Below are 26,312 nucleotides of genomic sequence, written 5' to 3'. Positions count from 1 at the left end.
TGGTTTCAGCTATTTAAGAAAGCTGATCTTGTAATCTTTTTTCAATCCATAGCATTCTATATTTTTGTGCTGCAGCCATGAAAAGTGTTCTTTCCCCCAGAATGAGTCCCAGGATGTCTAAACAAAGGCCCAGGGCCTCCTCACTCTGTCTTCCATAATGTCCTCAGTGCTGCTCTCACAGATTTAGCTGTTACCTGAGCTGCTAGCACCAGGTGAAAAGATGGATGAGCAGCTTCCAGTGCTGCTGTCCCACTCCACAGATCCTGGGGAGCTTTGCTGGAGCAGTCTGGACTCCCTGCATCCCTCCAATGCCATCCCCCCTTGCCCTGGGAAGCCAGACATTCTACTGCAGCAAAAAGTGACATCAGAATAATAACCAGGTCACATCTTCGTGGTTGGGAGAGTTAAAACTTACAGAAATAGTTTATAAAACTCCTCACGAGCTCTTTGCTGTGTCATGAAAGAAACAAGCCTGCTCTCCTCTGCAATCCCAGCAGCACACACAGGGCACGGGGCTGCCAGTGAATGAGGGCTGTTTGTGGGGTTCTCACAAGCACACATCAGACCTGTGCAATAATCAAAAGTCAGCCATCCAAACTCGAGCTGAAATGACAGATAGATGGAACATCTGAAAGGACACATGCATTGTATTCAGGCAAGTCTGCCTAACATCTATTCTGACGTGACAAAATAGAAAGCTGCAGTCCTGCTCCAGAGGGGTTTGGTGAACAGAATCCCGCACATTTGCTTGCAAATTTGAACCTGACCAAGTATAGCCTCTAAGGGGAAATATCATCTTTCCTTTTCCCTTTTATTGGCTTATTTATCCTCTCTCCTCAGCACCATAACTACACCTCCCTTCAGAGGGACTGAATAGCTTATTCTGTAAGCCATGTGTTTTGCAGAAGTTCAGTGCAAATGTTAGGCTCAGTTTTTCTGATCATTAGAATCAAAGGAATTTGCTGATAAAAAGGTCATGATGCTTTTGGACATGAGATTATGACTGAGAGATACAGGTTCTCTTATAAAGAGCAACTAGAAGAAGCTACTTTTAATTTTATAACCTGTTCCCAAGGCTGATGATTTGAAAAAGCATCATGATATACAGCTGCACGAGTCATGGTCCAAAGCTCAGTTCCACCACAGGTGGATTGACTCTTCTGTGTGACAAGTGAAACTGATCTCCAGAGACTCTCAGGATAGCAAACCAGCTCTTTTAATTATACCATCAGCTACTGTGACAGTCTCAAAACCAAAAAATTGCCAAAACAATGGAGATTTCATAGTGTCTCTAGATGTATCTTGAGAACAATCAATTTAAAATTTTTGAATTGCTATTGACACATGATTCAAATTAAAACCACAATGAGCTTATGACATGGGAAATATTATTGATATTATTAGAGATTCAAGGATATTCAAGGAATTCAGCTGTTGACAGTACCACTGTTGGTTCCTTTATAGCCAAGAAACAGAGGTGAGGATAAAGAACTGCATGAGACTACAAATGACAGCTCTGTATCAAGCCTGGTGAAAAGTTTGTGTTAAATTATTTGAATAACCCTACCTTAAAAATGCCCTCAATAACAGACAATTAACCACTGATGATGTTACTTATTCTAATGAAATTCATGCTCAATACTTTAAAGATATACAAATAGATGTATCAAAGGGATTTAGATGTCTAAATGCCTCTAGTGATGTGTGCCATTAGCACCTAATACAGACTCATAGAAACGTGCCTCAGTCAAGCAAACCTACTAGATTCTTAACCTCTGATTTATAACACCCCATTTTAATTTTAAATTAAAAACTCCTCTTTCTTTTTTTTTTTTGCTAAGAAGGTTAAGAATGAAGATGAAAAGAAAATGAAGATAGGGCAGTTTATATATATATTGAAAAGTCAGTTCGCACTTTCAAAAAATGCATGCTGATGAAAAATTAATCACACTGTGTTTTTCATTATCCCTGTGAAACAGAAACCCTGCCTTGATAATGTACTGTATAAACCACAGTCAATACAGGAATTTTGAAATTTGCTTTTTTCTTTGCTCCATATTATTTTGGATGATATATACCTCGATTTAAACACTCATCTCCTTATGTGTCCTGCATCATTCTGGCAGGATCTTGAGCAAAGCCTTTTACCTGACAGCATTAACAGAAGCAGCAGTGGGCTGGGAGTTTGGGCTTTGGCATGAAGGATGTGCTCAATTGCTGCAGGACAAAGTACAAACTGCAGCCTGACACAGCCCAATGGGCTAAACGTGTCCCTTAAAGCCATTAATACATCCTCCCTCTTGGATTTTTCTAAATTGCTGTGCAATAATGCTGGGCTATCCAAAACAATGTTTTAAAAAGCATGCTTTGGAGTTTAAAGTAAATAAACAGTGGTATGTAAGCCATGGAACATTTATTTCAGCTGTGGTTTCAGTTTATAATTCTACTTTGATTATTTTTTGGTTGATTGGATTACAGGGAGGGAAAATTGCTTTGCTGCCCTTACAAAGACACACCAGCACTTGAACAAAGACTTCCCTGTCCTTTGAAATTTTTTTGCAAGTGCCATCAAGTCCAAGTTTGTGCTCATTCAGAAAATGTGCACCATTTCTGCTGCTTGTCAGCTCCTGGACACGCAACTGTGGGACAGCTGGAGGGGGATTTTGGAACCAACATGAAGAATAGCAGCAGTCAGAGGAGATGCAAGAGGCTCTGGTTTGCTCTGGGCAGCTGGGAGGGGTTCCATGCCAGGAGCTACACCCAGGGCCAGGCACTGCAGCCATTTGTACCTACAGGAGCCTGGCAGGTTTGTCCAGGTGAACTACATTCTCTAAAATCAAAGAAACTGAGAGAAGCAAAAAGAAGAATATGTAATATAAGGTTGAAATAAGCCTCAGATGTGTGAAGAAAATTTTGGGCGTATTTTTTGCATAAAAATATTACTGCATACATTCTAGAGCTTCCTTGATTCAACTGTGTGCTATCTACAGAATCTAATTCAGTGATGTAGCAGATTTACTTGTTTATTTACACCTCCAGCCATATTAAAGCACCCTTTCCTCTGGAACACCTTACAGTATTGCCTGAGCAGCCAGTTGGGAGTTTCCTATTAAGTGATGTTCCTGGAAGCCTGAGGTTCTGATGTCCTGCTTCTCAACTGTGCAGAATCCAGGGATAAGACCATGAGTCCTCAGAATTATTTTAATGCAGATGCCAACTAAGCTTAAAGTGGGATCTTTCTCTCTGCAGTTTCCTGCAAATCATCTGAGATGACTGCACCAGCAGTGTTTGCTTTAGGTGCACCCAGGCCTGTGCAGGTGAGTGCACACCTGCAGTGTGTTGCAGTCAGTGCACTGCCCTGCTCCTGTTCCCTGCTGACTGACAGATGAGTGAATCAATTAATTAATTAATCAATGAGTTTTCCAGAGCAGCAGAGGAGGACATCTTAGAACTTCTGGTACCCCAAATGAGTCTGGATTATGGTGCTCAGTCAGAGATGGGGATGAATTTTTCTAAGACAAAAAAATTAAAAGCCCCAGAATTTCAATTCAGCTCTTCCAGTATTGAGGCAAGAGTAAAGCATCAGCACAGGAAATCTGAGTCTCAGGAATATGTTGCTACATCAGCACAAAACCTGCTAACAGTACTACATCAGGCTAGCCCACTTGTCCCTCCAGTCCCATCTCAGTAAATAGTTTGCTACCTGTTGTCTTGTGTGGGGATGATACCTCTCCACCAAGGCCCTAAGCCAATTATGCCATTGTGTAGATAAGAGGAAAAGGCTTCCCTGACTCCTTTTGGGGTCGGTGAAGGCTCCAAACCATGAAATTTTATTGCTGTTATTTTAGTAAGAACTGCAAGTATCCTGAAATGATCCAGGCTTTTTAAAATTTCAGTTGCAACTTGTCCCCATGGCAGCAGTCCAACAGGCTTTAAATAAAATGTACAGAGAAATTTTTCCTCTTAGACTCTTTGTAATTTTCCTGCTATTATTTCTAAGGATAACTTGTCCTTGTACTCTAAAAAAGGCAGGCTCATCACAAGGGACCCTAATATTAACAGTGAATTTGAAGTGAGGTATTACCCAAGAGAAACATCCTGTTCCCAGATTTGCCATCTGTTTTGTTTCTACCTGATGCTCAAAGAGAAAGAATCTATTAAGCAGAGCATATATTTAATATTTCCTGTGATATGAGATAGAAGGCTTTACCAAAATGTGTCTTCAAAAGCTGCAACAGAAGACTGGAGCTTGAAGCTTAAAGCAAACAAAGTGTTAATTAACACACTTAATAGAAATGGTAATAAAGGGATGAGACAGAAGGAGAGGAAATGCTGTAGTTCCCACTTAATTCTATGTCACACACTCCATCTGAGGGATTGAAGGGCATGAGAGAAAGGGAAAAATCTCACACCCTACTGAGGTAGGAGTAAAAAGAAGAAGCTGCCTATAGCAGGCTCTGTGAGCTGGTCTCATATTTAACCTCAGACAGTTTAACAGCCGTGGCTAATGGTCAGAGCAGGGGAGCTGTAACTCAGAGCAGAGCCAGCCAAAGGGGAGGCAGCACAAGGCAATTAGCCAGCCTCGCAATTCAGCTGGGCTTTTACAGCAACCAGTACCATTGGTATGGCTCACTATCATCCCAACGCTGCAATTTGTTCTTTAACTTTCGTAACTGTATTCCATTATGTACATTTCCATTGTAAGTAACTGCGTTTGATCATTAGAGCTTGTCCACTGAGCTCACTGCAACAGCAGGAGGAACCCAAAGCTCCTGGAAAGAGGCAGATTTGGTCACTGTCCAGCACCAGGTGCAAAACTCCTCAGTACCCAGGCAGGTGATAAGGTTCACCTGGGTGGGAATGAACTCATCCCTTAATGTCAACACACTAACAAAAATTTCCCTAACATAAATTTACCTGAACAAAAGAAAACTATCAATAGATATTTAGTATTTTTAGTGACATACTTAGTGCTCTCAAATTGCTAATAATTCTGAGGAAGAGCTTGAACAAAACCAGTTTTAGACTGAGCATGTTGCTACAGTCTTGTGTGGGCGATTTTCCTTGGGGAAGCCTGTGACCATAGTCACAAGGGTTTGCAGGATGAGAAAGAGACGAAAATGTTGACTCCATGATCAAAAGGCTTGATTTATTATTTTATTTTATATATATATATACTACATTATAACTATACTAAAAAGAAAAGGAAGGAAAGGTTCTCAGAAGGCTAGCTAAGCTAAGAATAGAATAGAAAAGAATGATAACAAAGGAGCTCTCTCCGACTGTCCGAGAGAGCTCAGTCCTTGATTGGCCATTAATTGTAAACATCCAACATGGGCCAATCACAGATGCACCTGTTGCATTCCACAGCAGCAGATAACCATTGTTTACATTCTTTTTCTGGGGCCTCAGCTTCCCAGAAGGCAAAATCCTAAAGAAGGGATTTTTAGTGAAAAGGATGTCTGTGACAGAAGCCCTACTTATTTAGTGAGTTCTTTGGGAGTGAGTTTTGAGCATTCATTTTTTGATAATAAGCAAATCATTTTCTCAGTTTGCAAAGGATTCTACAAGCCATTTCAGCCTGTTCCTACACTTCTGCACAGCATTCCTAAGAGAACAGAACAGCACAATTGCTTCTGCCTGCGAAAGAGGAAAAACGAGAGAGCAGAGGTTACAGGGGACAAGGGGGCAAAGGTGCCTCTGGGACAGTCATTGTTCCAAGCAGCCAAGTCAGCAAGAGCCTGATTTCTGTTTCCAGGAGGGCCTGAGTGTGGCTGCCTGGCTTAAGCAAGCGTAAGAGGAACAATCAGCAAAGGGCTTGTACCTGGAATTTCTGCAGAATCAACAAGCTCACAAGCTGAGCTCTAAGCAGCATTTGTGTAGCAGCAAATCTCCCGTGGCAAATCACTTCCATAGCACCAGCATTTTCTTCCTCATTGATTCAGCTGCCCTGTGTTTCAGCACCTCTTTCTGTTATCAGGGCTAGAAATTAAAACTAAGGAGAGGAACATCTTTTTTCTCGCCTTTATTTCAGGGCAAAGTGGGTAACCCCAAAAGGGAAAATGCTGTGATTTGTCCTTTTGGAGAGAGATTCCCCCGTGGCTATTCCATGTGTAACTTTTCACACTGTGAATAATAGGTGGGACAGATTGACTTTCACAGTTTCTTTGAGGTGGGATAGGATGCTCTCACAAACTTGAACTTGAGTTCACTCATTTGCAGAGCCGAAGGATTGCCATCTAAGTGGGTAAAAAGGAAAGGAGGAATCAAGAGAATAATCTTTGCCACAACAGCACTGTGCCTGGGAAGCTCACACAGGATTTTGTCCCCAGTTCACCCTTCTCCTTCTCTGACACCAAGAAAAAAAGCAGGAATATGAAATTCAAACATTTTTCTTCTCTCAGATATATAATCTAAATAATTAAGGTACCTAAAGCTCTTGATTCCCCTGTAAAACTGATCCCGTGGTAGTTTCAATAGAGAACTCATGCATCATGATTACTGGAGGAGCTACATCCATGCATTATTCATGGCCACAAAGTGCACACACCATCTTGCTCTCAAATGACCCTCATTATTTGGGACATTCCTCATTTCAGATTCACATTTATCTCTATCCCATACTGAGGTTACCATCTGGTCATTTTTTTCTTTACTGACTCAGCCTCTTACTTTTATGTAAAAGTCATTTAAAGCCAAGCTCCACCTAATTCTTTCAAATAACCTTAATAAATAAAAATAAATATACTGTCTGTGATTATCAAGGAAAGGAAATCAGCAGGCATTTAAAGATCCTACAGTAGTGTAAGAATGAAGCCAAAATTAATACAAACAGTATTTGTTTCTCTAATAAATTTTCACATTAATTTTTGATGCTCATAACAAACTAAATATGAGATCCACTAACAAGACATATGAGAATATAGATAAATCTACTTATGCAAACTTTAACCTACACAAAGATGAACTCATTACCCAATAAAATTATAAAGAAAAATTACATAAAACTAAGCAGATCCAGCTGTTTGGGAGAGCAGAGGAGAACAGATGATACAATATTTATAACTGAAATCCACTGTCAGCAGCAACATGTAGGGAATTACACACAAGGGAGGATCACACCAGAGATTTCTTTTTACTGCTCCAGATAAAATTCTCAGCTTCTCAGCTTATTTTGTCTTTTCCACTCATTTTTTCTCTCACTGCATCCACAGCAGCAGAACTGGGCCAACACTATCAGTTATTATTCACTTGACTGGAGGAGTCTATTTGCTCACACAGCATTTCTGCCCCTTTTTGTTCATTTTCAGTAACTTTCTAGCTATCTTCTAGAAAGGACCAGTAACCCAGGATCATGGAAGACACAAATATTGCTGGTAAAGATGCACAGCTCAGAAAAGGCCTTTCTCTCCTTTACAAGAGCTCCTGCTCCTGAGAGCACCCTCACCAATCTGTGGTGTCTGTGCTCAGCACTAGACCACAGAGGTGCATTTGTGCACCTGACTTTCAGGTTTTAACATAATTCTATCTTGTTTAAGGTGAGACAGAAAGTTTAGTGAATGGCTGAGCCTCACAACATATTTTATAATGGGTGAGAAGGATTTAATGAATTTAATCATGGGGCTGTGGCTGGAAGTGTAAGAATTTTTGTGACACACAGAGAGAGGCAGTGTCAGCTTTCAGGATTTCACTGCAGCTAAAGTAGTCTTTTCTTGTTAAAAAATCCAGTGCAAGCATTTGCTTTTCTTAAAATGTTCACACAATGTATCAAAGTGGAAATGTTTTAATCACAGCTTTAAAAGTATATGGAAGCCTTGTTTTGTTATGCCCCTATTCCATCCCCTCTGCAGCAATGTCAGCTCCTTCAAGAGAAGGTGTTTCCTCCCTAGGAGTGAGAGTTCTCTGACACCTGCTCTGATGATCAGTCCTACCTGCCAGGTACTCTGGAAATGTGTGAGGGACTGCAGGGCTTCAACCTCAACAATCACTGTTTTATTTCACCAAAGGAACACCCATTTGCCAGGTAAAAACCAGAAAATGGAGAAAAAAGAGGATCATTGACACTAAAAACTAATACTGAGAACTGAGGCGTTATTTAAATCAACAAATTTGAGGTTTTGCTCTTCCTGAACTCAAGAAATTTTCATGAAAGTATTAAAGGCCAGTTTTCAATGAATTTTAATTAATATTTCTTTAGAAATGTTTCTTTTCAAGGGCTCTGCAAATTATGGCTGGGTTTTTGTACATACTCCATCACTGCCTCCTGCAGCATAATTCATCTTTTATCTCTGCAAAATCATGAATGAGTGTTTTGGTCACCTTGGCCTTGCCTTTGCCCTTCCCATACTCCCCTGTGAGAATCTTCAATGTCCTTCAGCACTTGAAGTTCAAACTCATCTTCTTGTTATAAGGAAGATTATTAAAAGCTTTGGCTGGGATTTCTGCTTTAGATTTCTCAGTTCGATTAATAGAAAATGATCACTCACACTCTCCCTCTCTGGTGATTTGGTTAATTAAATGGTAGAAGCAGCACAAATAATTCCTACACCAGCGTACTTATTGTTTTTAAAATTATGTGAAAATTAGTCCCTTACTAGATGATTAGGGTTTTAGATCTGCTAATGAACAACAATAGTCTGCCATTGCCATCTTTTAATTTACTTTTAATCACCAGCTAAGTAACAAAGAAATGTCTTTTAAAATAATTAAGACTACATATCAGGTCTCTGTAGGACGCCAACAATAAAGGGGTTAACGATGCATCCAGTCATCATGGAAACAATCAGAAAATGTCTTGCTTTGAACAATGCAGAGCAGCTCTCACTCTCTAAATGCATCTGTGCCAGAAAATTCCCACAGCTTTACAGCATTTTTCATCCTGTAGAGATCACACACACACACACACACACACACACACACACACACACACACACACGTGCACAGAGAGCCAAAAAAAAATAATGATGGAAATCACCTAACAGGGCAAAGATGTAAATTAAGATATCTGTGAAAGGCAGCCCCTTTGCTCTGACTCAACAGAACCCTCTCAGCACTATAGCATGACCTCAGCTGTGACAACTAGGCACAACAAAAGATGCCAAACCAAAAACAGCACTTGGAGGCACAGAATGTTTTAGTTTTGGTTTATTTTTTTCCTCCCATAATCTTCCTACACTTGTCTTCTTTAGAAATTTAAAACTGAAAATTTGAAGAACTGAAAAGTAAGTTCCCAAAGCTCTATTCCAAAGATATTTTCTGAAGTGTCTCTGACTCATAAGAATAAACCTGGAGGTGAGAAATGGTAATAATTTTACTTTGAATCTATTAACTTTTTAGTTACAGTATTGGTGCATATGATATTTATGTCTGTTGCTATAAAATTAAGCCACCATAACTCTAGGATGGGATCCTCATTGAGGCAGGTACTGCTCTTAAAATTACCAAACCATCTGTAGTATTTACAGTAATATTTTACTGAACAGTACATGCAGCAAAAAGTTTATTTCAATTCTTGATTTTAATAAAAATGAATTGTCTTAAAATTTCACTATTATGAAGGATCCAAGATATGTATTGGCACTCCAGAGAGCTCCTACAACCCAGTGCCAGTGCTGCCTTTTGCAAAGGGGCTTTTCAAGCAGCACAGTTTGGCCCATGGGAGTGCAGTCTGTGGAGCACTGCTACAGGGCCATCTGTGCTCTGGCTGAAAAGACTTTAGTTAATGTGGAAAACAAAAAAAATCCCAAAACATTAATTGCTCTCTTCACAGCTTCTATTTTCATTTGGAGAATTGCATGTGAAAATAATATAAAATTGAGAGCTGGCAATGGCCAAATCCGCACATTCAAATGGACTTAATCCACCTTTATATCAGTGGAAGGAGATTCTCAGCTGGACACTTGGGACAAGGGTGAATGATGGCACAGAGAGAGGCTCCTGCCAGCTTCACCTTCCCACCTTCTACAGCACCAGTCCCACACACTCCCTCCTTCTGCCCTTCCTGCCTTTTTCTCTTCAAAGGTTGGCTCATTTTGCACAAAGTCTAAAATCTTCATGGTAACAGACACCATGACTATGTCTGTGTTTGTACTAAGAATTTAGGCTGACTGTCACATGAGGGTCTCAGTGTGGCACAATTCCCTGTTGTAACACTCATCCGAATTTTACAATCACTGTGTGCATTGTTTTCTCACTTTCATCCCATTGACTCTAATTAACAATCTTTCAGCCATTTTCAGGAATCCTCCACATTGTGGGGTTTTTTTCCCAGTTCTCTAAAGACTGTTAAATAGCCCATACACAATTTTGGAGTCAAACTGATGTTAATTTTTAAACAGCTATTTGTAAAGCATCTCAAATACAATCTGTAGTGTGAGAGGACTTCACCTATTTGTCACTTGACACCTCCATGTATCCAAACAAATATCAGAGCCATTTCTCAGCCACAATGCTTCACAAAACCCCTGCCCACTGATACCAGAACCTTCCAGACCTCTACAGATTCTGCTGTTGGAAAGTTCTGGTTTTTCTGCCCTGCACTTCACATTTTTCTGTCACTGGTCACTTCTGTTCTGTGAGGCCCAACATGGTCTTACTATTGCTGCCTTATGATGTATCAACCATATAAAATATGTCATTACCCTTTTATGTGCCTTAAAACCTTTTAAGCTCTTATTTAATTACCTCATTATTGAATGAAGCCTCTTTAAAGGAAACTGCTCAGCAATTCTAGAAAATCAAAGTGCCTATTAGGACCTGTAGTAGACGTTCAAGATGCTAATTTTAAGCATCACTTTTGAAAATCTTGACTAAGACACTTGTTTCATAAACATATGGGATTAAAACTGCTGAACAATATATATAGTAATTCTGAAAAAGGAAGCTTCCAACTTATTTTAATAAATACTGTATGACAAATTCTAGAGCAAAACTGTACCTTATTTGTAAGCTGGCTTGAAGGCTAAAACATGGTATTGGTATTTCCAAGAGCTCTTGGTATTTCCAAGAGCTTTGCAATTCACATTTCACATAAAGAAATAACATAACTACTGCTTTAAATATAATTAAATACTCGGGAATTAGGTTGAATGTTTTTTTGAAACTTTGAAAATAAAAATGCAGTTAAATTTGAAAGACAAAAGATTAAAAACTTGGATAAAAATCCCTGCAATTAAGAGATTGACTCTTCTCAGTTCTGTGTAGCACCTGCAATTTCTTCACAGACTTCAACAAGTGAAACATACCAGCTTTGCAATTATATATATTTTGTCACCTTCCAACACTCAGAGTGAAATTGGGACTCTCCTATACTGGGATGTCTGAGGAACTTTTTTCCCTTTGAAATGTTAATGAGTATCATTATAGTTATGAAGCATTAATTTCACCCATGGGGATGTCCTGGGGCAGTCTGTGTCTCTGATGAAAGGCAATCTAAGTCCAGATGCACATTGTCCACCATCTGCACAGTGGTCCTCAGCTTCTCATTCTCCTGGAACTAAATGGCTCATGTGTATTCAGGAGACTTCAAAAGTGCAACCAAAAAGACTCAGACTTGGAGTGGTCCTTTTATTCCTTTGATGTACAAAGGAAATCAGTCCGAACTCATCAGAGACTACTGATGACAGGGGCTGGGCTAATCTTGCAATGATCAAAGCATTCAAAGTCAGTGACATTTGGAAGGAAATTAATGATTCCTTCATAAAGGTTTTAACCATCCTATAAACAGGATAAATGTAGAAATCCTTAGATGGATGGTACCATTAAGTACAGCAAATGTTACTGAAAATAATCACAATGGCGGCTCATTTATTAAGAAACTGTTCTCCACATTCATTTACATTCCACTGAACAGATTGCATGAAAGAGGGATTTTTGGTTTTTTTTTAGTCTGGTTAACGTTCTCTGAAATGAGAAATTACACACTGAAAAGCAGTACTTTGTGTGTGCCATGTCAGAGAATTACAAGGGATCATTATCCAATCTTTGAGACACAGAATTATTACAGATTTATCAATTGTTTCTACTGATGTAAAAGGCCTGATAATGGCACGACGTGCCTGACTAACAAGAATTACTATAATGAAGTTAAATGCTTTAACTTGTTTAATGATTCTTCTTGGCAATTATTACTTATCTGGGACCAGAGAAGAAATTGTAAAATATGCTGTTATCCTTGATATGATTGGAGGTTAAAGGGTGAAACTATAAATTCAAGGTTGGCATTTGCTCCTCAGAAAAGATTTGTTAATGTTGTTAAATATGGTGAAGTCATATTCGTACTGGCACAAGATAAAGCAACCAATCAACTTTTTCAATAGAGAGTCTCTTCCTGCCTTTGTAGTGTCTTGCTTTAGTTAATAAAACAACATGGGGTGTGAATTACTAGGCCCACCTAATAGTTTTACAAGTATTTTACCTTTTACTCTGTAGCCTCCAGAAGTTCTCCAGAGTCTTTTTGAAGTTTTCAAACAAGATCTCTTTTTAAAGGGCATGTTAATTCTCTAAGAGAGCATGGATGGACACCTTGTAAGAGCAAACTGCTCAGCCAACAAACTGCCCTTGGTGGGGTGAGCAGGCTCTTGGAACCCTGGCCTGTTAGTATTTGCATGAAGCATACACATTTCAAAGTGCCCAGTAAGCTGAATTAATTTCTAATGGATGGATTTCAATCTGTTTCATCAAACCTTTCTTATTATTCCGGAATTCAATAACTGAATTTGAGACCATATAAAAACCAGGATATTCTATCTACAGGATCTAAATTTTTTGCAACTGTTCAAAACTAGACAGTCTTTTAAGTTGACCCTTCAAAAACAAATAGAATTTACACATCATAATACTGTTCTGCTAGTCCAACCATCTGCTTTAAGATGAAATCCTTAATAACTTTACTTGCACTCAGATATGCTGCTCTGGTTTCAGGTCAGTGAGGCTCATGAGCTTTTGCCCCTGTGGGCTCATTTACACACCATACTTGGATAATTTGTTGGGTTTTTTTTTTTCTCTCATAGATATGATCAGTTACTTGGTTTGGTCAGAACCAGAGGATCACAAGGTATTTCAGGCTGGAAGGGACCTCAGGAGATCTGCAGTCCAACCTCTTGCTCAAAACAGGGACAGCTCTGAGGCCAGCCTGGGATGCTCATACTAAAAACCTCCAAGAACACAGACTGCTCGCCCTCTTTGGGCAAACTTCCAGTGCCTCAGGATGTGAAAGCTTTTTCCTTATTTCCAGTCTGAACCTCTCCTGTTTCAACACACACCCATTGCACCTCTGTGAAGGTAACACATTTCTGATGAACCCAAGGCCCCATCAGGCCCTCAGTGGCCACCTCCCGAGCTCCCTCAGCCCCTCCTGGCAGGGCTCTCTCCCAGCCCTGACCCTCTTGGTGGCCCTCTGATGAACTTCAGCAACACCTTTGCTGTTCTGAGACAGCCCTTGCTGAATTTTGCTGAATTTCATTAGGGCTCGGTTTCCCATCCTCCCAGGCCCTCCAGGTCCATCTGCACAGCCGCTCTGCTGAGGGTGAGGCACATCAATCCTCACCCTCATTTTGGTGTCATCTGGAAACTTGAGTGTTTCTCTCATCTCCTCCATGTCAATGGAATGAAAATGACTTAACCCAGTTTAAAAATAAAATAATACTAAGAGGCTTTCTTTAATCCCAGACATTTTTTTTTCAGACTCAGTTAAAGATCTGACAGAAAATTCAGTATGGAGCAGAAACAACAGACACATGGGAGAAATCTTCCTCTGTGCTCAACTTCAGCACTAAATCTATTTTGAAAGAATCACTATCCTGTTCCTCAGTAAAAGGCAGTAGAAAACAAGGGGGTTGCATAACATAAAGACATATTTTTGATACTTAGGCAGATTCCTCAGTCAGCTTTTATAATCCAACAGTCTTCCTACAACTTTAAATGCACCTGGTAAAACTTATCTTCCAATGGACCCACTGCTCTTCTCTTTCACACTTGTGTTTCTCTTCAAAGGTTGAAGGGAAAAAAATATTACTTTGAAATGTCAGAGTGACTCCAACTGTACATACACATATGTTTGCAAGGCTCAGAACACTGAGCAATCTGAGCAGCATTTAACAGAACTCTCAAGATCTTTGCTCAGCTTGAAGTGCCATCGTGGTGCATTCCTGCTTCCTGAACCCACCTGCTGAAATTTCAGATCAGGAAAGCCATCTTTCACCTCATTTTAAATTACTGTGGAAAGCACAATTACCCTATTTTTTCCTGAACTCAAAAGATTAAAAAAATATTTTGTTTACAGTTTTTTTCTAGGAGAAGAAAAAAAAAACCACATAAACAAATGAAAAGGAGAAATAAAAGGGCAGTGTCTTAGCAATTTTACCTGAGAACTATGTTGGGGCACTAATTGCAGTGATCAGGATTAATAAAAACAAAACATAAAACCTGAGAAAGGTGGCTATTTTTGCAGTTGGCACCAATTCAGGAAAGCCAGGATTGCATTGCCAAATGTAGTCAGCTTTATACCTGGTAGTATTACTGCAGTGGTGTTTATTCAACACATTGAGGTGTAAAATTTACAGCTAAACACATTCTCATTAGTCTTTTTTTTTTTTTTTTTAATATCTAAACCAATACAAAGAGCCATACCTCCAACAGAGAAAAAAGACACAATCTGTTTTTCCAGTTCTGCACTAGAAAGAGAACCTGGGCACAAACCTGTTTCACTCCTATTCTCTCCCTGCTTCAGCTTTCACCTGTGATTTCTGTTTCTACAATTCCATGTTGCTGCTACTCCTTTGTTGAGCCTGATTTTTTAAGCTCTGCTTTTCTGCAGTCACAAGCTTCCTTCTTGTTGTTTATGGAAATATGTGAAATATGTCTATAATACTCATTCTGTTCAGTGTGACTGATACACTTCAACACTGCAGTTTACCAAAGGAAATGTCAGCTTTAAATTTACAAAATAAATATGGTTGATGATAAGTTTAGAGTAGGAACGAGACACGTGGAGATTCACAGCACTTGTGAATCTCACCCAGGTGATCCTGCCAGAAAGAAATCTGCTTTAACCAGGGAGCACAGGCATGGATACAGTTATAGTTTTGGTTGTTTTGTTTTTTTTTTTCTTTTTGTCTTGCTTTGCAATTGCAACATAGAGAAAATGAACCTAACATACAGGTGTTACTGTATTTTTTTTCTCCATATGTAACTTACACTATTTTGGTTACCTGTGTATAACACTTAATTGGGGAAAGAAAAAAGGAACTTCAAATATAATTAACCTGACTGCAATATCACCTATTTCAATATGTTCAACAAATAACAACAATTCAAGGAATTATTTGCTGGAGAAATATGTAAAACAAGTATTAATACAGTTATATTTGAGGATTTGGCATCCATTCACAGTTGAAAGTACAAACAGAAAGCAAAGTGAATGGGAATTAAATTATCTGTGGTAATTATTAATTCAACTGTCACCTTGCTATTTTATTCCCTTTAAATAATAAATACGGTTGTTTTCATCCTAGAAATGGAATTAACATTATAGCCATTCACTAATAATCTCTGACAACTAAAAGAAAAACAATCACCTTTCTACAGCTTCATAAAGCAGTAAAGGGCTCTTTTGTTCTCTTGTCAAGCTTTGCATGATGACAGAAACTAATTCTGTTTGTGTGCAGTTGGGAAGTTATAATTCTGATTTTTTATGACATCTGTTTATCATACTGAAAGAGAAATTAATTTTGCTGTTTTCCTCCATAGGTTTCCTTTACAGCAATGCTTCTACAAGCCAAGTTGAGACCAGCAGCTTTCCACGTGCTGCTAACAGAGGTTTTAGGAGTGGTCAGCAAATAAAAATGTTTTTAATTGCAGCGGGAAGAGGCTGGTTCTGGTGGGCCGCAGCAGCACTGGAATGAGAATTGCTGCTCTGTGTAATCCATGAATTCCATAAAGGCCAGGAGTGCAGGACCAGCGCTCCCAGCTTCCCCAGGCTCTGGGGCTGGGCTGAGGAGCACAAGGGATCTCTGCAGCACCAGGGGAGAGTGATCCCCTCTGAGCAATGCCCCTTCCCCTGAGACTGGAATTAAAGCGCAAAAGGATATGGGGATGTTTGTTGTTCTGTTTGTTCTTTCATTTTTATTAAAGAAACTAATATGAAAAATAGAAAGAAAGTTTCAGGTGAGTCATAACTGTTAATTATTTTCTTTAACATATCAGAAAAATAAAGAACGCATAAAATATTCTGAAAAAAATTGTTGCATATTTAACTACACAGGTAGCATGAAATTAATCCAAAACCCCTTAATTTTTGCACAACAAGCAAAACAAAGCCAACAAAAATATTAATTAGATCATTACATTTCCTATGGCCTTGTTCAGCCTCAGAATTCAAAATCTGTAAGCACATTTAAGGTGTTTCATGTTTTTTTATATATTCAAACTGAAAAGTTATTCTATAAATTATTCTATAAATCATTCTCCTGTTACATAATATTCAGAACTTTATAAGTAAAAATCCAAGTCTTTCCAAATATAAGAGGCCTCTAAAATTTATCTTAATTTGTTTCAAAAGTCATTTTTGTATGAAACATCCCTATTCACTGAAAAGTCATTGAGACTGCTTATCAAACAGGGGAAATAGAGACTTTCAAGCTGGCTGCTCCTTTCACAATACAGATTTTCATATGTCATATTTTTATTAAAAGTTATTTCATGTTTATGCTTGGAGAAAATTCTTTTTTAAGGAGGACTTAGTTTGTTCCTGACTTAAAAACCCACTACAGGCTCCTCAGTATTTTTCATATATTTTAGTTTGTTTAAACTCTCCAGAGAGAAGTCTGGGATGTTGCTTTTATTATGTCATCACTGTAGGAAACCTTGTTTAATGTGGAGAGTGAATTGTGACTTGCCCTGCTACTGAAGATGTGTATTTACAGCTATGAAAAAGAACAGCATTATCTGACTTTCCTTGGGTTTGAAGACTTGACAAAGTCTTCTAAAGAAAGATTTCTTTACTTTCCTAACAAATAAGGTCATGTGTGAGCCCTTTATAAATGTCTTTATCTTAGGTATAGAAATCAATGTTGGAGTTACTTAGGGTAAAATTATCAAATATTTGCAGGTTAAAGATGTTTCTGGGCTTGTAGAGAGTTACTGTGATTTGTGATGTATGATACCTCCTGCTAAACATCTCAGCAGTTATTTCCCTTTTATTTTAGAAAATCTGTCTCTTCATGCCATTTTCAAAGGATTTTAGCTCACAGGAGCCCAAAGTCACACTTACAGTACTCAGAGGAGCTCCAGTTTCAGGAGCTGGAGTACAGCAAATATTCCCTGGTAAATTCAATGCAGTGAAGCAAAACTGACATTGGGCTGTGCTGACCAATGGTTTGGGGGCCAATTTTTACAGCTCAGCTGAGGGTGCCAAGTGATGATTCATGTTTGGGGTTATTTATATTTGAGTCTATACAACTTCTTGATGGTCACTGTAGGTTTTCAAAAGAACTGAGAGAATTCCGAAATGTGTTGAATTTATGACTCCCATTTGAATGCAAATGAACATAGTTTTTATATAGCTGATTGAATGTTAAAGATATTCAAAATGTTTTGGGCTCTCAGTAATTTTTTAAATGTGATCTCAGCTGTTAAGTTACATGTAGAATTAAAAAAATTATTGATCTTCCTTAGTGGGTATCTAAGAGTATTGATACACAGTCTGAAACATCCAAGCCCCACATCAGAGAGGACAGTAAAATAAACAGTAATTTACATGTTCTTCCTTTTGGAATTTACCACTTCACACATTTGAATGTAGAATTGGAGTTTCAGCATCTTAATATTATTCATGAATGTCAGCTCTCTCACTGACCTTCTTCAAATCATTTAATCTGTTCATGTATCTGATCCAGTTCTGTAGAATGAGAAAGTATTTCCACTGCATCACAAAAAATTGTGAAGATAGCACAGTAATGACTGTCATGGCCTCCGCATTCTGTTAATAGAATACTGTTTGTTTTATATCTCCCAATTTGCTCCCTTGTTTTAAATTTCCTTCTAAAGTTTCCTGTCATCCACATCATTCCTTCCTTCCCTTTTAAAAATCCATTTACACTTTGCTTCCCTTGCACATTTTCCTGTGTACCCTCACACACACATCAGAGTCAGAAGAAACTTACTAGAAAAATCTTGATTGTTGCTATTTCCTGTTAGTAAAAATAAAGTCAAATTATTCCTTCCTGTCTTATTCCTTCCCTTATTTGCACTGTGTATTTCACATCCATTTAGGTATCAAACAATGAGACAGTAGGTGCTGCATGGAGAATTTAAGTATCAAACCCTCCAGTCATGACCTGGCCCACTGCAATAGCTGCTGACAATTTGCTGCTGTGACACTGCTATGCAATGTTTGCTCTGGGATCCGTGATTCAAACTCCAGTGGCAGAAATGGAAAGATGAAGCATCCACAGATTTATAAATACTTCCAGCTTTCTGTCCCTGATTTTCAGTATTAGGGGTGTGGGGGTTGGTTCTGGCATCCCTGCAGTGCACACAGACCCACCTGGGGACTGATTTACCCCCAGCCAGGTGTGGGCAGGATATTAACATCATGCAGCACAGCCTAGATTTATAACCGTGCCAGAGAGAAGCACAATTCTGTTTGTATTCAAATAAAGAATCCCTCACTGGCACAGACCATCTCCTCCTTCTTTGGATTCTCCTCTTAACCCCACTAATTAGGGTGCGATCCCAGTTGGCAAGGCTGTTTGATATGGGAAATTTGAATGTGCCCCTTTGCTGATCACAGCAGTTAGCTGCAGACCTGACCCAGGTCTCTCCTCTAGCAGCACAACTCCTTCCTATATTTTATTTCCAGCTTGTAGTAGGAGAGAGTGATGCTCCCTACCCCACTAGATTTATTACAAACATGAAGTAAATCATGAACACAGAAAGAAAAACTTATCTTGTCATCCCTACATAACAATAGAACCTAACCCCCCTTTCAGCTCATCTCTGTATGAAATGACCAAGAGATTGAAGTCCACACATGGAATCCAGCAGGTCACTGCCAGCTGACTTGGAAACTACACCTTGATGTGAGTCAGATCTGCTGAGTCCTGCTGGGGCAGCTGCAGAGATCACTGCAGCTCACTGCTGGGAGTTCCCACACCTGCCCTGCTCATTCTGGCACCTCAGGTGTGTCATTCAGAGCACAGACCCTAAGCCCCATTGGACTGTGGATCTCAGCATCTGAAGGACAAACACGTGGCTCATTTTGCCTTTGTGATATGCAGGCAGTGACCTCTGCAAAGATCAGATGGGCCAGGAGCAGGGAAAGCAATACTGCTGCTGTTTCAAGTCAGATTTGGCAGGCAGACTCATTTGCTGCAGCTCAAAGAATCACTCAAATAGAGTGACACAGATTACAAATGACAGGTAGAAAAATTCTGCTTCAAAGAAAAGAAACTTATTTAGCTCATTTTTAACAAAACTAAATTCCGGGAATTTTCCTTCACTTAACATACATATTTGCTGCAGCATATTTGGAATTTTTTTTTTTAATTTTTATGTCTTCATATGTCTTTTATGTTTACCTGAAATATTTTGCAGCTATATTATTGCAATATATATCACCAGTATCTATAGTTTTATTGGATCTTTGCTATTTCATTACAAACTTCAGAGAAGATGAAAATAAAAGCCAGGTTTTATCGGTGACTTGCTGCTGCCTCGTTATACAGAAACTCATTTTTTTGATAATAATGTCAGCAGCTTGATTTACTAATCACATTCAGTATCTAGGGACAGGAAGGGGTGTGTGAGCACATATGTACATGTATATGTGTTCCAAAATTTGCATTTTATCCAAGTTAGCATTGATTAGCAACTAAATTTTCAACAGCACTTGTAAGGAATAATTTGGCTGTATCATTAAATACAACATGGTACCTTTACAAGTAGAAATCTACAGCTCTGTCTAGAAAACAAGACAATATTATATACTACATTCAAATCCAATAATATTGATGGAATAAGTTACTTATTTCCATGAATAAATAATTACAGTCAGATAACAGAAATAATAAAACTCTACAACTCATTAATCATGCAAACTACACGGTATAATCAAAATAATTTGCAAAATGTGGACTGAAATCCATTTGTTTAACAGGTTGTTTAGCCAGTCCATCCAAACTCAGAGTCACTGCCAAAAGATTCTGGGTCTGTAACAAATATAATTTACAGCAAATGTTCACACTGCTACACTCAGAAAAATAAGATATCAATCATTTCATTTCTATGCATCAGTTTCACTTCAAATCTACCTTAGCAGCAGCCACAATTTGCCCCTAAACCAGCACAGTCTGGGCACGCTGGTTAGCAGGAAAATCCACTCATCTCCCCACACCAGAGCTGAAACCTGGGATGGCAAAAGGCCTCAGCCTGAGCTGCCCATTCCCACAGTGCCCAGGGTTTGGGAATTCTGGGGATGGAAAAGCTTCAAACTGCAGGGTTTTCTCTGTTTCTGCCTCAGTGCACATCATGAATGGCTGCAGGGATTCAGCCCCACTGAGGGCAGCTTTCCTTGGAAGAGCCATCTTGGTGATTCCAGGGAGAACTCACTCCTTTGGTGAGACCACACCTGGAAAACCATTCCCTGGCTATTCTGTTAAACCATTGCCATACTGATTTCTTTTATCCTACTGACCTCTTGTGAGATGTGGCTGAATGTGCTCGCTGTGACATCTGCACAGTTTGTCCCACTAATTGAAAGACTAGATGTGACTTATTTCCCCGAAGACTGTCTGCAGTCAGCAAGCAGGAGCAAACTTCAGTCAGTTCTGATTGGCTACAATTCAGAATCGTGTCCCAGATGTACCTGGGCTGTGTTTTCCATGTGCCACTCATTTCTTTTAAGCTGACATTTTCATTTAGTTATCTCTGATGGGCTGAGACAGGCCAAGAGATCCAGGTGCACTTGTGCCTGATGTGTTCCCCCCAGAGAGACAAGGTACAAGTGAAGCTCCTGCTTACCCCCAAGTCAATCCATATAGCAAAGAAATTACAGGTTTCATGTCAAGTAAAAAGATGGGAAAGAACACTCTTAATAAGGACAGATGAACTTATATGAACTATATAATTTGTATTTCTACAGAATGTATCCTGAATTTTAAGCTCATTACTCACCAGCATCTGTTTCTGGCTCATTGTTTAAAAAAAAATAAAAATCAAATGATCAAAAACCACTAAGGAAATACCCTCATTAAGAGAAAATTGAGACAAAGAGAAGAATGACCCTCTCCCACATTTGATGATGCCTAGGCCAGGAAAAACATTATTTGAGTCTCAAAATCCAACTGAAAAACAGGAGATCTGAAAATGCCCTGGAACTGAAGGGGACATACATAATTTCAAAACTGTCCCAGTGATCAAAGATGAGGTTGTCATGAGTCATTCTAGCAGATGAGCTTTTCTTCTTGACTCTGAAGTCTGACAAACCTACTGGCAATCTTGAACAAGATTTGCAATCCTCTGCAGTTATCTGCAGGAAAATGCAGTACAAAGGGGACACAGACTCTATTATGATATTTTGGAATCAGTATTACACTCATATTTCAGCTGAAGAGAAAAATGGGAGTTGATGACAGATGGTAGTGGAGAATTGGCAGGAACAATTAAGAACTGAAGAAGGCATGGGAAATGTATTTTTTGTCAAAATGCTTCTCTGTAATTAAGCAATATGTGTCTCTTGACACCATTTCAGTGCATCGATATGTTTTAAGACCTGAGAAGGTAAAACAGGCCAAGAAATTCTTGGGTTTTTTCAGCTAAACTTGAAAAAGGTCCAGAAGATCTTTGTTAACATAGCAGGTTTTGCCTGGTGAATTCCAGGAAACTGAAAATACACAGCAAAACATTTTTAGATGGGGAAAATATAATCAGTAACTTCTTCTCCCTTACCCCACTTCATGGTAAATCATGATACTTCCACAATATCTGTGCAATTATAGGAATTTAATACTGGTTTTGCCAGTTATACACATGTTTAAATCATGGCTCTTTTCTGCAAAGACACTTCTAGTAGCTTATTTAACCAGCAAAAGCAAGGTGGGAATGTTTAGTGAGAACTTTGAGGTTCTTCCTTTAGCAATAACTAACCCTGGCAAGCAGATTGATGCTGAGTTCATCTCTGAAGGATGTGGATTCACACTCCTCATCTTCTCTGAAAATTACTAACTGCTAACAATGCAGGAAGCTAAAATGGTGTTTCAGCTGAAAATGTGGTGACAAAAAACAGGACAGGCCCATTTCAGGGACAGGTTTAAGCTATGTTCTTGAAGATGTTATTTTTTTTTTTTTTTTGTCCTTGGCTTTACACCCATTTCAATTTTGCTCAGCTAAATGACCACTGCACAGTTGAGACATGTAATTCAGACTTCAGCTATGTCCTAATAGGGACCATCAGCAAGGATGCTAATTGGTGTCAGATGTGATTAGACCACTGCTCTGCAGGACGACTCCTGATTTGTTTTCCTCTGCTTTTTACTGCTGAGAATTCAGCCCCAGGTGTCTCACCACCCTCACCTGAAGTAGGATTCAAAGGACTAAAGTCATTACAGCTTATCATCAAACCTATTCCATCTGCTAAGGCTTTGTTTCTAAGATGAGGTTGCATATTGGTTTTTATCATTTAGAAGTGACAGAAAATGTAGGCTTTTTTTCTGTAATTTTATGGTCAACTGAAATGGAGAATTTTTATAGAAAACAATACAGAGTTGTGTGATGCATTGTTGATTATACAATAGCAGAACATCGATCCAGGCATTTTCCCTTTTTTAAGCCCAGCAAAACAGAAGCATTCTTATTTTGCAGTGGTGACTGCTTTTGTCTTGCCTTTCTTTCCAAGGCACGTACATAAATAAATAAGAGACATCTCTCCTCATGCCCAACATTTAAAAGTGTATACAGGAATTGTGGGCTACAGAGCACTGCAGGTGAGTATTTCAATGCTTCAGACAACCTTCTCCTCTCCTGCTTCCCTCACCTTTTCATGATTCAGCTGACACACACAGGAACCACAAGCCTCTTACAAAATGTGCTCTACATGATATTCAAAGAACAATGCACACAGCCTTGAGACTGAAGGACTATTATCAGCAGATAATAGCTGGAAACCTCTGTTGACTTGATCTTGTTTTTTGTTTTTCTGAGAAAACTGTACCCAAAAATAAAATCAGATTTGTTCCAAGAAGCCTAGAGTCAAGATTTGTCCTAGAAGGCAAATGGGGAGCTCAGGCTGATCCACAATTCCAGAAAACAGGGGAGCTGGGGGGAGCTAAAAAAGGTCATGTTTTGGATGGGAAATGTAAAGAAACCATGACATGAAGAATGTAGAAATATCTAAATAATGAGATGTGAAAAAGCATTCAGAGATTGTTTCAGAAAGCAAAAACCTGGAGGTAAAGGGATGAATCCCAGAGAAAAAGTCTTGAGAGTAAAAGGAAACACAGTAGGGTATTGTGGGGAGGTGGAACACAGCCCGCAAGGGGCTGGATTATTTCTTAAAATAATTCAGAGTCAAGTCAGACCTAACCACCATGTACTTGTGTTGTGCTGTTCATAGCCCATTTGATGAGTTCTCTTTGCTTTCTATTCAGGGCAAAGCAGTGATTGAATCTGGCACAGACAGACACAAGGTGGGAGAGGGGTGCAGGAGAGAAGCTATTTTGATCTCTGTCCATTATGCTGTGTTTACAGGACCTGACACTTGAAACAAAACTTTAAAACACTTTTCTGACTTGACAAATGTGAACATTAAAACAGTGAAGACATAACCACAGCTTAGAGAAATGGGTGAGGAGGTTACATTTTAATTTTTTCTTCTCTCAGAACTACTTTCACATTTGACAGAGAAGAATGGTGAGGACAAAGGCAGAGGTGAGTGGGACTTAACACTGCCATAACATTTAATGTCCCATTGGCCGCAAAACAATTTTGGGATCTCTTTGTGTAGGAAAAAGTCTCAGTGTAAATTCCTCGACAGAAATCCCTCAATATTATATATTTCATTGACTCTGAATTCAAGGGCAGTCTAAAGGCTGCAACAAAACTGCCTGCTGGCCCCTGGGACATGCCCAGGTCACTGAAAAACAGCCAATACACTGAAAAGAAATGGTGAGCCCAATTCTCAAACGGACCATAAGGTTTCTGAGCCCTTAGGCCTGGTTTTGAAACCTTTATGCTGGGCAAGCCCCACCTAATGACTTCAGTAAATGCTGGCCCGTGCTGATCAGAAGAAGAAGCATTAATTGTGAGTGTCAGAGAGGGGCTCAGCCACTGCTCACCTGCTCTGCTCCCACAGCATTTCATGCAGCATCTTCTGGCAGCTCTAGACAATAGTGCTTGAGGGGACTTGCAAGTTTGACAAAAAAGTTGGTGAAATTGATTGGTATTTAGAGTTTAGTGGTCTCTGATGAGTATTCCTGTGCTTCCCTGACTGATTTTGATGAAGTGCTTTTATTTGTCTTTCTACCGGGAGACTGCAGATGAATTTGCAATAGAGCAGCATGGCTCCTGTTTAGCTTTGTCAGGCACCACTTAGCCGTGTTATAATTTATTTTCCAGGAAAAAATATTTCTCATGAGAGCTTCAGGCTAACACAGTTATAAAGCACCTGGCTCCCGTTCAGCTCCGTGTCTGAAAGCAGTTTCATTTCCATGCATAAACAGAAAAATACCAAACTGCTGAGGAGGAAGAAGCAGAAGCTCCTCCAGGTTCATGTGCTGTAGGCACACGGGTCTTCTCTGGAGTGATATTTAATTAAATCAAAGAGCACCTCAGCAGCACAGTTAGCAGTGTCAAGGCTCAAACAGGCCTGTGCAGAAGCAGACACTGCTGTCACTGGTGGTGATGCCACAGCAGGCTCTGGGCAGGGTTATTCATTTAACAAAGCAGCCTCTGTACCCATTGCTAGCTTGGGGACTGACTGTTCTACATTTTTGAATAGATTTAGACCTGTATTTAACTTTGACATAGTGTGTAATAGAGCAATCTTTACCTCTTTCAGCTTTATTTGGTGAGAGCCCCTTTTATACAGAGTGCAGTGATTGTGGTGTTTGTTGGGGCAGTTTTGTTCCTATTTTCTGCTGAATTATAGTGATTAGTGAGCAGTTTGAAAGCACAGAGCTCAAAGATCTTCTCTGCTTTGATCATCATTACTGTTATTCCAGAAGAGGCCCAAGTCTGGTTACAGGAGGAATGTAAATATCAATTCAGTTCCACTGCACTAACAGAGACTGTTGTACTTTTTTTCCCTGTGTTTTCTTCATACTCTTTATCTTATTAGAATGCAGGGAAGGAAATGTAGCGACATACATATAATTAAGACAAAGTCTTTCTAGAACATGCCACTAATCATAAAATGTGATTTCTAGAGTGATTTATAATTAAAAAAGCATTTCTGTCTGTCTTGCTTAAATCCTGCTTTTTAAGAAAGAGAGGTGAAGATCCAATGAGAAAATGGAGCCTGTTTATAGGGAACTGCTCTCATTGCCAGTTTAATCAGCTGTGATGTTTCATTAGCAATGACTTAACCAGAGCAGACAATGCTTACCACAGCCCCTTGCCCTATAATCATTGCACATTACTACTGTCTGTGGGGTTTTAGCAATCGTTCACTGAGTGCTCTGCAATATTGACAACAGGAAACTGCAGGCCCAGGCTTAGAATAAATAACTTACAGCCTCCAAAATGACAACAGGGTAGATTGGCAAAAGAAAAATTTAAAAAAAATCAAAATTTTGCAAAATTTGCTACACAGAGGATGAAATGCCAACTCTAAAATCAAATTCAGACAATTCACTTTTCATAGAACATGTTGAGCACTCCCATCCATCTGTACTGAGCAATTGCATTCATTCTGTCTCTTATAACTCCCAGATGCTTTCAGGAGTACTGATAATAGTACCAATAATTCAGCTGACCTAAAATTGCCTATTTATGCACTGGTAGAATATTGTGCTTATTGCCACAAACCCTCCACCCTTGCTTTAACTTCACCCACAGAAAGTTGCTGGCAAATGCAAAACTGTGAGATATTAAAAATCTGACTTCCTGATGTGGTGAGTGATGCACACACAGATGCTCCAAACGCTTTTTTAACTGCTGAGGGGGAAGTACAGATTTCAAAAGAGCAACATTATGGAAATGAATGTGAGCAGGTGAGCAGGAGAAGGAGGGATTGTGTGGAGCTGCATGGAGCTCTGGTTGTGCTGTGAGCAAGAACTGCAAAGGAGCTCTGCTGCCCTCATGCTCTGAGAACGCAGGGG

This window comes from Zonotrichia leucophrys, chromosome 13, assembly GCF_028769735.1.
Source record: "Zonotrichia leucophrys gambelii isolate GWCS_2022_RI chromosome 13, RI_Zleu_2.0, whole genome shotgun sequence".
Taxonomy (NCBI): Eukaryota; Metazoa; Chordata; class Aves; order Passeriformes; family Passerellidae; genus Zonotrichia; species Zonotrichia leucophrys.
Note: the sequence above shows the minus strand (reverse complement) of the source record.